This window comes from Calypte anna, chromosome 4A, assembly GCF_003957555.1.
Source record: "Calypte anna isolate BGI_N300 chromosome 4A, bCalAnn1_v1.p, whole genome shotgun sequence".
NCBI classification, from domain to species: Eukaryota; Metazoa; Chordata; class Aves; order Apodiformes; family Trochilidae; genus Calypte; species Calypte anna.
In genome coordinates, this window is record NC_044248.1 from 3,406,216 (window position 1) to 3,418,234 (window position 12,019).

At 43.1% G+C, this 12,019-nt stretch overlaps 1 protein-coding gene across 2 annotated transcripts in view; it reads left to right on the top strand.

Annotated features, from left to right (window-relative positions):
- PPP2R2C (protein phosphatase 2 regulatory subunit Bgamma) overlaps window positions 1–12,019 on the top strand; it is a 137,555-nt gene that overhangs the window by 89,287 nt on the left and 36,249 nt on the right. The window lies entirely within an intron of this gene.

A 12,019-nucleotide genomic window follows, 5' to 3' on the forward strand; every position in this document is an offset into this window, starting at 1 on the left:
TCTGGGGGCAAATTCTAAAAAGAAAGCACCAGTGTGACACAATGTGCTCCCTCTGTCTCTAGTGGTTGTTTATATTTGTAGAATCATGGAATGGTTTGGGTTGGAAGGGACCTTAAAGCTCATCTAGATCCAACCCTAACCTCCCACTAGCCCGGGTTGCTCCAAGCCCCATCCAACCTGGACTTGGACACTGCCAGGGATGGGTCAGCCACAGCTTCCTTGGGCAACCTGGGTCACCATCTTCAGAGTCAATAATTTCTTTCTAATATGTAACCTATCCTCTTTCAGTCTGGAACTGTTCCCTCTCATCCCATCACCCCAAGCCCTTGTCCAAAGTCCCTCCCCAGCTTTCCTGTAGCTCCTTCAGGTGCTGGGACAGCTTCTAAGGTCTCTACAAAGCCTTGTCTTCCCTAGGCTGAACAACCCTATATCCATAGGAGAGCTGCTCCAGCCCTCTGATCATCCTCATGGTTCTCCTCTGGCCTCACTCCAACACCTCCATGTCCTTTGTCTGCTGGGGGCTCCAGAACTGGACCCAGTACTCCAGGTAGAGTCTCAAGAGAGTGCAGTAGAGGGGGAGAATCCCCTCCCTTGCCCACACTCCTTGTATTGCAGCCCAGCCCATGGTTGGTTTCTGGATTCCCAGCACACAGTGCCAGCTCCTGGGGAGCTTCTCATCACCCAGCACCCCCAAGTCCTTCTCCTCAGGGCTGCTCTCAATCCACAGGAAATATTTTCTTGTAAAGCAGAGCAGTGAGTCAGACCCAGCACAGGAATCTCTGCATGGCAGTGTATGATAACCAGATCCCATTCCAGAATCCTCAGGCAAGATAAGTCTTTCCTTTTGGCAGTTTCTTTTATTGTGTTAAAAGCTGTTTTAGCAGTGCTAGGCTGCCATGAGAAATGTTTCTGACAACTTTTAAATAAACCCCAATAAGGAGTTGTTATTATGTGTGAGGATAACATGAGTTTTTCTGAAGTCATTTGCCATGCTAAGAGCTTACTGACAGAAATATCAACCCCAAATGAATTTTTAAACCCCGCATGTGTGTAAATCCCTCAAAAGAAAAGGCTTACTATGGGACTGTTGATGCAATCAGAACAAAAGTGTTGTGAATACTTTTATGTAAACAATCCTTAGCATTTATGCAGAGCTTTTTATCTTCTTTTTATCTTTATCCTTTATATATCTTGGTCAGTTTATTCTTACAGAGGATTAAGAGGCTGATAAGAATTTGTCTACCTTGTGGATGAGGAAACGGAGACAGAAAATGCAAAGAAATTATGAAAAATAGAAATTTCATAACCCTGATTAAGAACACTTCAGTTGCCCTTTGCAGGAAAGCACTTGCATGCAGGCTTCAGAAACACTTGGCCTCAAATTCCAGCAGTATACCAGGAAAAAGCTGAAAAAAGCTGGAAAGCTTCTACAGAATATCTTGATGGAACAGCAGAGATAACAGAATGCTCTGGGACTGAGTGAGTGTTCAGGCTGTCAGTGCTTCTACTCCTGGATGTTCAGCTGCTGTATCCTGTGACAGCTGCAGGAACCCTGCTGCAAGCATTAGCACACTCCTGTCGTGGAATATTTACTGATAAAAAGGTGTGTTTTAAGGTTGAATCATTGATTTAACACTTAAAACATGATTCAGGTTCTAGTAGCATGTTCAGGTTCTGAGTATCTTCTCAGAGAGGTGATGGAGGGGGCATTAGGAGTTTGTTTCTGTGTTTTAGGCTGGGAAAATTTTCCTCTATCTGTGGCAGTGGCTTTGGGTTCCTTACGTGGAGGGCTTTGGGATAACTAGATTTCTATCCTGGACTGGGATATGGATATTCATGAATTTCTGATACAGAGAAACGTTGAGATAGGAGTTCCAAAAGATGGTGAGATAGTTACAGAATGTTGCTTCTCCTGGGGATTTGAGACCATGAGAACTGGGAGAAGGGGATAAGGAAGTTAAAACTTGTTTCAGTGTTTTCCACAGGGATCTTTTTGTCCATGTGGAGTCCTGTAAGTCCTTGTAAAATTGCAGGGGCATGTTTTCCACTAAATTTCCATGTCTGCCCCATAGAGTAACTGCATTTCTGTCCTACAGAAAACTCCACAAAGCTCCCGTGAAAATACATAAGGTTCTGGTACAAACAGAATCACAGAATGCCAGGAGTTAAAAGGGACATCTGAAGATCAAGGAGTCCAGGGCAGGATTAAGAGTAGAGCAGGCATCCCAACCCATGGGATGTACCACTTGCAATCAGGACTAGACATAGACTGGCTGGAGGGCCGGGCCCAGAGAGTGGTGCTGAACGGGGCTGCATCAAAATGGCGGCCGGTCACTAGTGGTGTCCCCCAGGGATCAGTGTTGGGCCCAGTGCTGTTCAATATCTTCATTGATGATTTAGATGAGGGGATTGAGTCCATCATCAGCAAATTCTCAGATGACACTAAGCTGGGGGGGAGTGTGGATCAGCTGGAAGGCAGGAGGGCTCTGCAGAGGGACCTGGACAGACTGGAGAGTTGGGCTGATCCCAGTGGGATGAGGTTCAACACGGCCAAGTGCCGGGTCCTGCACTTTGGCCACAACAACCCCATGGGGAGCTCCAGGCTGGGCACAGAGTGGCAGAAAGGGAGCTGGGAGTCTGGATTGCCAGGAAGCTGAACAGGAGCCAGCAGTGTGCCCAGGTGGCCAAGAAGGCCAATGGCATCCTGGGCTGGCTCAGGAACAGCGTGGCCAGGAGGTCCAGGGAAGGGATTCTGCCCCTGTGCTCAGCCCTGGTGAGGCCACAGCTTGAGTCCTGTGTCCAGTTCTGGGCCTCTCAGCTCAGGCAGGAGATTGAGGTGCTGGAGCAGGTCCAGAGAAGAGCAAGGAGGCTGTGAAGGGATCCAGCAGAATTGCTGTGAGGAAGGGCTGAGGGAGCTGGGGGTGTTGAGGCTGGAGAAGAGGAGGCTCAGGGGAGACCTCATCACTCTCTCCAACTCCCTGAAAGGAGGTTGGAGCCAGGGGGGGGTTGGGCTCTTTTGCCAGACGACTCTCAGCAAGACAAGAGGGCAGGGTCTCAAGTTGTGCCACGGGAGGTTTAGGTTGGAGATGAGAAAGAATTTCTTTCTGGAGAGGGTGATCAGGCATTGGAATGGGCTGCCCAGGGAAGTAGTGGATTCTCCGTGTCTGGAGATATTTCAAAAGAGCCTGGATGTGGCACTGAGTGCCATGGGCTGGGAACTGCAGCGGGAGTGGATCAAGGGTTGGACTTGATGATCTCTGAGGTCCCTTCCAACCCAGCCAATTCTAGGATTCTATGACAGTAATATGAAAAAAAATCTTCCAAGAAAACAGTATAAACTATAAATAGATGTTTCTGGGCTTGGTGCCTTCTGCAAAACACTTATGGGGAGAGACAGAAGGAGGCTGAAGCAGTTTTCCAAATGCTTCCCTCACATCTTTATCCTAGCTGCAAAATGGAAACGAAGCCTCTTGCTGGTTTCCATGCAAGGCTGGATTCCTTGAAACCCATGTTGAATACAAGAAATAGAAAACATTTTTGGCATTGTTTAACAAGGAATCTGGCTGTGGTATCTGTTTGTTCTTTCTGGTTTCCCTCAAAGGCAGCACTGCTGCATATTATGGGCTGCAATCTGGTTACCCCAGAGGCTTTTTCTGACCAAGACATAAACAACAAACAGAGTGGCAGAGTTCCTGGACATTCAGCTCATGTTTGAATGTCTTTACAAACTGCCTGGGAAATACTGGAGAAAGCCTGGATTAGCACTGGTTCACTGGAGTGGTTTGCAAGTGAAATATTTTGTCCTGTAGGATTTTCTTGGGTTATAATCAGTATTTTAGCAGTTTTACAAATCGCCAAGAACTGCTCAGTTCTTTGAAAATGAAAGGACCAAGCAATGCAGTTCTGAAGCTGATAATCTTGCTGTCTCCTTTGGAAAATATTTTAAATCATCTTTGCAGAATTTGAGGAGATTATTACCCTTAGGGAAAGCCTTAGGCAAATAAAATACAATTAGTGGTTGTCTGGTTTGCTTTTGCATTAGCAAGAACACAAACTGGGATTAAAAGCAGACATGGCTTGTACATTGTCATGAGGAATATGCAGGATTTCTGCACGTTGCTTCCCACTTGCCAGCAGATTTGCTCAGCATCCTTTGGGCAGGAGGAGGCAAGGGAGAGGAGGTGAGAGAAAGGAAGGGGGAAGGTTGGCTGGGAACTAATTGCACAACTGAGTCTTTTCTTCACTAAAAGGTTGTGTTTGAGTGTGTTATGGAGAAGGAGAGTCAGTGTCCTTAATCATGGATGATATTCTTCACTGGAAAAGAAGCAAGGTGAAGGTTTGTTAATGTTGGGTGTGAAATGGTTTTTGCAGTGATGCCCAGAGCTTAAGCCTTTAGATAAGTCATCTTGAGGCTAGAGAATGAGAAACCAGGACTGCTGGAAGCATACTGATAAGCTTTCCTTCCCATCAGCAGCAATCTTTGGGCTATCTGCACTGAATATTCTTCATGAGAATGTATTTGGCTTGCTCACAGAACTCTGTAGCTCAGAGCACTTGAACTCCCTTCATTTCCTGGTAGCACGTGTGCTATTTCACTCCAGAGGCTGTCATGGCATTGCTATGGAAACAACAGCACTATTTCCAGCACGTCCTCATCTTGAGACTCATCTTGACTAAAATCCTCATTTCTCACCGAGATCAATATTGTCCCTGGTTATCCTGTTTTATTAAAAAAAAAAAATAAAATTCCCTTGTTCTGTGTCCCCAAAGGGTTAAGCTAATTAGCAAATCACCATAGGGCCGTCTTATAAACTAATGTATTCCTGCATTTGAAGCATATCATGGAGAGGCATTTCCTCAGACACTGTATCTAGGAGAAAGCTGTTTACTTAAGAAGTCAACAATAACAACAACAAAAGGAAATAGAAAAAGCAAAATGCCACATTATACCAAGTCTGTGGCAGCCCATTTTGCACCTGACTGCAGTGCCTATAGTTTAGATTAACTTAAGAAGTCAACAAGAAGGACAAAAAGGAAATAGAAAAAGCAAAATGCCACATTATACCAAGTCTGTGGCAGCCCATTTTGCACCTGACTATAGTGCATATAGTTGGTTGGGTTAGGTGACCTTTAGGGATCCCTTCCAACCCCAATTTTTCTTTGATTCTATCCATCTAAAAAGCATCCATAGTGCTTTGGGAGGACCCCTCCTTCCCAGTCAGCCTTACAGATCTCCTCTTACTGCCTCAGTGCTAAATATTTGAATGCTAAAGCAAATCCAAACCTGCAACATTTGCTTTGTGTTTTGGGGAGCTGTCAGCTGGCAGGTTGGATGCTTTTGGGTGAGATCAGGAGGTTTCTATAAAAACCCCTCAGCCAGGATGCCTGCACAGGGATGCATTTTCTGCCCTTTCCAAGGAAATGTTTTCACTGCCTGAGATCCTGCTGCCACCCCCTCCTGCAGCCCAGCTTCCCTCCAGCACACTCTGCTCTCTGGGGAGATGGCAGGCAAGATTTCTTTTTAAGACCTCTGCTTAATAGGTTTTAGCACATTTAATCAGGAAAAATTCTGCCAAGCCATAGCACGTATTTCAAAGGTAGTGATTATACTGTGGAGTCAGAGTGTAGCTGAGCTGTTAGTAGCTGTTCCTCAAATTTGTGTTGTTATTCTTCCCAGAGTCTCTCCTTTTCCCACATGTGTTCCTTCTGTCTCTTTTTCCTTTCAAGGAGACTGAAGATGTCTGCAAAGTGGCATCTATAAGTTAGGAACAGGGGTACTGTGTGCCCTCTTTTCCTCATTTGCTGAGCTCTGTTAATAAGTGTAACTATTGAGAAATGGTTGCTTTGCTTTTCTAATCAAAGCACTTTTATGTCAACAGCTAAGGGAAAAGAGCTGCTGTCAACAAGCTGATTGAATCCTGCATTTCCACTGAATCACAGACTGGGATGGGTTGGAAAGGACCTTAAAGCTCATCCAGTCCCAACCCCCTGCATGGGCAGGGACACCTCCCACCAGCCCAGGTTGCTCCAACCCCATCCAACCTGGGCTTGGGCACTTATATTATGTCCTGCACTCTTTATTCTCCACTCTTGGTTTGTTTGGGGTTTTTTCAGCAGGGAGAGCCTGGCCTTCCAGTAAAAATAAGAGCTGATGGTATAAAAAAAGAGATTTTAATACCTAAGTAACCATATGAGTACTGACAGCTGGAGGTTTGCTTTGCATCTTGGTAGATGCTGCATTTCAGGAAGGAGTCCAAGGATTCTAGGGGTGTATTTTGCAAAGATATGAGGAAGAAATGTAGAGGGAAAATGATCAAAAAGAAGAAATTCTGTCACAGGAAACGTGAATACACCAAGGTCACACCAATTATCAACACCCCAGTGTTTGGTTCTTTGCTGCTTTGCCATTTCTCATCTGCTGATAATTATGAATTGGTCATGGTAGAGATCTTTCCTCCTTTGGGTTGCTGAAAAGCTTGACAAATTTTAACACAAATACTTTGTAATAGAAATATTTTAAATAATTGTAGGGCAGTGTTGAGGTTAATCAGTCTTAGCCCCACTTTACAGTCAAAGCAACAAAAACTGAAAGGGCCAAATAGGTTTCCTGGAACTGGAAATCTGAATACTGCCTGGTGAGATCCCACTTTCCATTACTTCCCTCCATACTCTAATTCTGTGTTAAATAAAGTAGAAAACTGCTCACGAAAGGGAAATCCTGTGAACAAGGTAACAGAGGTGAAGAAATGGTAGGAAAATGGGGATTTTTTATTGAAAAATATCAGTGTATCATTGTTTCATAGAGATCTGTTAACTGCCAGAATGAAAAGGGATGAAATTTCACTGAGCATCAGCAGTTTTTTGTTGGTTTTTTTTTTTTGCTAGGGATCACATTTACCTTTAATAGACAGAGAAAAATAATTTATTGTTTTTTAATAAGTACATGACACTTCTAACCTTGCAAAAGGTAATCAGAAGCACAAACTGGCTGGAGTCCTTGCATTGCCAGTGCTCAGCATTTAGTCCTTAGGCTCTGTAATTAAACAGTGCATCAGGCACCTCATCTTTGTAACCACTGCAGTCAAATGTGGCATCAAAAATTGCAATCTTTTAACAAAATATCTTCTGTGGCCACTAAAAAGTGGATTTTAGAGACGTGGTAGGTGGGAAAGTCCTTGATGTGTGTTTTTACTGACTGGTAGGAAGAATGGCAGTGGATATTCTTCTATTAAAATTACCCAAGAAGTGGTTTTAATGTCAACTGAGGCATCAAGTTGGTAAGAAATTGTGTGGCTGGGAGTTGGCTGAACCCTCTAGAAAGGAGCCTTTTGTGAACTCTCAACACTCAGAATTTGTAAGAAAAAGTTCTCTGTCTCTGGTTCAGAGAGCCAAGACAGAACTCCATTTCTTGTCTTGTAGACCCTAATGTAGACCCAGCTTCAAGCACAGGCATTGGCTTGGTTCTTCTCCTGTTGAGGTAAAACTGGGCATTTTGGGGATACAACTTTATTTTTGATGTGGTCATCATCTATTGCAGAGTATCTTGGAGTATAGTTCTTGAGCTTTTCAGAGCAGGAAGGGTTCTGTCTGCTGCAAGCTGCACTCTTTAAACCTAATTTCTGCAATCCAAATAAAAGGTAATAATTGTACAGTAACTGTGAGTAGGAACTCTTAAGGATTTTAAGGATGATTTGTTTTCAAGACAGAGTCTCAGCATCTTTTTGGAGACTTTCTGTCCAGACTTAGGGAGCACTGAAAACCTTCAATAAGTTTGCAGAAGTGGTCTTCTAAGACTTTGGTTTGGTTTTGTTGATGATCCTTGTCAGAAACAATTGCTTTTTAAGTGTTTCCATCACCTTAAATTGCCTCAGGAATTCCTATCTTAGGAATCTGACAGCCAGTTGGATGGCAGAGCACATCTGGGTGCTACCAGGGGCTGGTTAAACATTATTTTAGCATTGATTTACTCAGCCCCTCCTGCCATCCAGCACAGCAAAAGGAAACCCTCCATGGCTGGATCAGTGTCCTCAGAGCATGGGATACTGCTAGGAAAATATTCCCTGTCTAGCTGTCCTCCCAAAATAAATCCATTGGATGAGTTGAGCTGTGAAAAACTAATTATAGCTGAGGTCTTTGCATTCTTGGCAGAGGGCAGTCTGTTCCTTTTTGTGGAGCTGCTGTTAAAGAATTTAATTTCAGGTGATTTAAGCATAGCCTTGGGATAATTACTGCACTGCAGATTTATTGTTTAATAAAAATATTAATTTGTTCATCAGAATACATAATTCTCTTACTTATCACTCCTGTCCACACACAACCTGAATGAATAAGTATGTGATTATGTTATCCTGTTAATGGATTCCTTTATCTAACCCTGTCTTCTCTAATGCAGTTGTCCCCAAGTAAAGACCCACAGGCATTGTTTAGTTGCTGCAGAGGTAAAGAAAACCAGAGCCAGAGGCATTAAGATGCTCTTGGTTTTTAAACCTGTACTGTGAATTGTAAAAAGGGGAAAAAGAAAAAAGAAAATTGACTGGAGGTGCAGCAAATGATAAAGAATATGAAATCCTGAGCCTGCAAAAGCCATTTCAGAACTCTTTAATAGTACATCAAAGAGCAGCCCTGGGATTTCACTCTGCTGATGTGTTTGTAGAGTGATCCGGGCAACACAGCTCTAGGAGGTACTTAGATTTTTACAATAGGTGCAAAGATGTCTTTTCACAGATCTGCAGAGAGCTTTCCCATTGAATTGGGATTGGTATTCTTCTGATTGTAGCAAGCAAGTTGCTCTTTTGTACCAAGAATGCCCTTTAAAAATAGCATTACCTCCAGCTTTAAGTTTATTGCTACTGAGAAAAGAGCCCTTAGTAATGAAATCAGTGTAAGCACTTTTTTTTTTTATTTTTCAGCCTAGTGGTTTATTCCAGTAGAATGTTCAGGTTTTATCTGGGATCTGAGATCCTTAGCAAAGGGAAATATAGCAAGGGATATTAAATTACAGCTGGAGAGTTAGATCATGGAGCTGATCAGCTCAGTAGCACTGGTATTTTAGTCTGATGTGACTGCAGTCAGTGGAGTTATTCCTGGGAAAATGAGTAACAGGGCTCAGTCCAAGATTTATTGTCTTACTAATTTTATTTCTTCAGTTGATGAGGTTTAATCAGCCTGGTGTCATTGTGCAAGCTTTTAAATTGCTTGCTTCTGTTTCCCTCTGGGTTAATTCCTTACTCAACCACTTTAGGAACAAGCCATTCCCTATTGTCACAGGTGCAGGTGCTGTATCCAACTTGAAAAACATATATTATGAATTTATTGAAAGTTAGGCCAAAAAAACCCCATTTGCACAGTTCTAGGTACAATTATATGAAAAGATAATGTATAAATAATTTAATCATCTCTGCCAGAAGGGAGAATTCTCTTAAATGAGTCTAATTATTCTTGTTCCCACGTGAGTTTGGGCTTGAAATTAACCTTGCAAAGCACAATCTCTTGCAGGGTATTCCCATAAAGAAGAGGAGAATACAACTTGCTTTACTCATTAGTTAAAATCTTTTAGCTTGAAGAGGATTCCAGACAAGAAGGGGGATGTCATAAAAGTGCTCAGCTCAGGGATTGTAAAGCTTCCAGTCTGTAGCTTTGTGTTCTGTTGGAGTCTTTAAAACCTGAGACCATGGAAGTGTTTCTTATTATTGAAATAGCAAGGATAGGTCTCATTAATGCTGAAATTTCCCTTTTTTTCCTGTTCTCCTAGTGCACACTGGAAAGGATTGCACTTCAGTAGTGCCATTGCATGTGAAAGTGCAAGAGTTAAGGGAGGCCACTTGAAAATACTCTGTCAGTAAAGACAATATTAACTTTAACAAAGTCACAGCACCAGAGTTAAGTCTATTTTGACTGTCTTCATACTGACTGCAAGCTGTGGGACAGCTTGGAGTCAATATTGTGATAAAAGAAACAGACTGAGAGCTGTGAATAGTGAACCCCTTGCCTGGGTGTTTCAAACTTCTGGAACCTGGAGTGCCCAAAGGCAAAGCTGATGGGTGTTTCTCTAAGTCATGGCACAACAATTAAGCAACTAGGTTAGAAATCCTGCCAAAAGGTTTTAATCAGGTGCCTTATAGAATTTTAACGTAGATGATTTGGAAAACTTTTAATATTTTGTTTGTCATGAGAACAGAATCTTCTTCTTTTTGTTTTCCACGTTGCTCAGGTTCAGGGATTTCTTATCATAGAACTATAGAACTGTGCTCCTGAGTTCAGACACTTGTCACAGAATCACAGAATGGTTTGGGTTGGAAGGAACCTTAAAGTTCATCCAGTCCCAACCTCCTGCATGGGCAGGGACACCTCCCACCAGCCCAGGTTGCTCCAAGCCCCATCCAACCTGGACTTGGACACTGCCAGGGATGGGGCAGCCACAGCTTCCTTGGGCAACCTGGGCCAGGGGATCAGCACCCTCAAGTTAAAGAATTTCTTCCTAATGTCTGACCTAAATCTCCCCTCTTCAGGTTTTAACCCATTTCCCCTTGTCCTCTCACTCCACCCCCATGTCCAAAGCCCTCCCCCAGCTTTCTTGTAGCCCCTTCAGATATTGGAAGGTTGCTCTGAGCTCACCTGGGAGCCTCCTCTTCTCCAGGCTGAACAACCCCAATCCCTCAGCCTGGCTTCCCAGGATGGTGCTCAGCCCTCTGAGCATTTCAGTGGCTCTGCTCTGGATCTGTTCCAGGAGCTCTGTGTCCTTCTGATGCTGGAGACCCCAGAACTGGACCCAGTACTCCAGGTGGGGTCTGAGCAGAGCAGAGCAGAGGGGGAGAATCCCCTGCCAGGACCACTGTCAGCGCTGCTTTGGATGCAGCCCAGGACAGGGTTGGCTCTCTCTTGGCAGTGCATAGGTAGTCTCAGACAGAAATAAGTTCTAAATGGAAGTTTGCATTAGTGTTTTTAAAGTTCCTATTTTTAGAAGCATCTGGGTATGTCTGAAGAGAGTTTTATTGGATTAGTTCTATAATAAACATGGAAGGAAGGGGAGAACATTATGCTCTAGAAGACACTTCTAGCTAGCTACATTTTGAAAAAAAAAACAAGTCCTTTGTGGCTTGAGTTGTAATGTCAGATAAAATATGAAATTACTCTGCTCTTCTGGGGTAAAAATACAGCTGTACTGGGGGTTTCTGCAAGGTATATGGAAGAATAAATTGCATATAGGGAAAGAAAAATCCCCACCAAAACGCTCTGAAGAGTCTATACCCTCCAGCTGCAAGTTCTGTGCCTGCCTTTTAATAGGCAGCTCTTCCCCAGCTCCATGGGGTTTTAATAATTAGCAAGGAGAAATTTCTTGATGGCATTACCTGTTGGTGCATAGGTTGTAAAAAAGGAGTAAGATCCTTTTAAGATGGAACACAGGAATGATGTATGTTGTATTTGTACTACCAGGGACTCTGTTCAGCAAACCAAGTAGATTCCTCTCAGTTTTCTTTTAAACATCTCATTAATTTCAGGAAAACAGGAGCTTTTAATTCGTCCTGGTTTTATTATATTGAAGTTGCACTCTCTGGGACTCACTGGCAGTGTGTGATAGATCCATGGTGCCACTTCCACTACCCAGACCAAGAGAAGCTGAGCTGAGTGACTTAACAGGTCTCTTTATTAATAATTTACATATACCTGAGGCTCTTTTGTTATTTATTATGTTCCAAAGGTAATGTTAAGCTTCCCACTGTCATTTCAGACAAGTGACAATTAATTAATACACAAATATATCAACTAACTATGACTTTGCATCCTTCCTGTGCACAGGAAAATGCAGATGTGCATCTGCAAAGCCAGGGCTTCTTCTGTTGGCTTAATTTTGTCCTTGGCTGGGTAGATGCAGATAAGGATTTCTTTCCTCTTGAAAACATGAATGTGCAGATGGCTGTGGCTGAAGCCAGCATGGAGCTGTCTCTCTAGATGAGCTAATATCTGTTTTTCACTAATATCTGTTTTTCATCTAACTTAGACTCCAATTCTTGGGTCCATT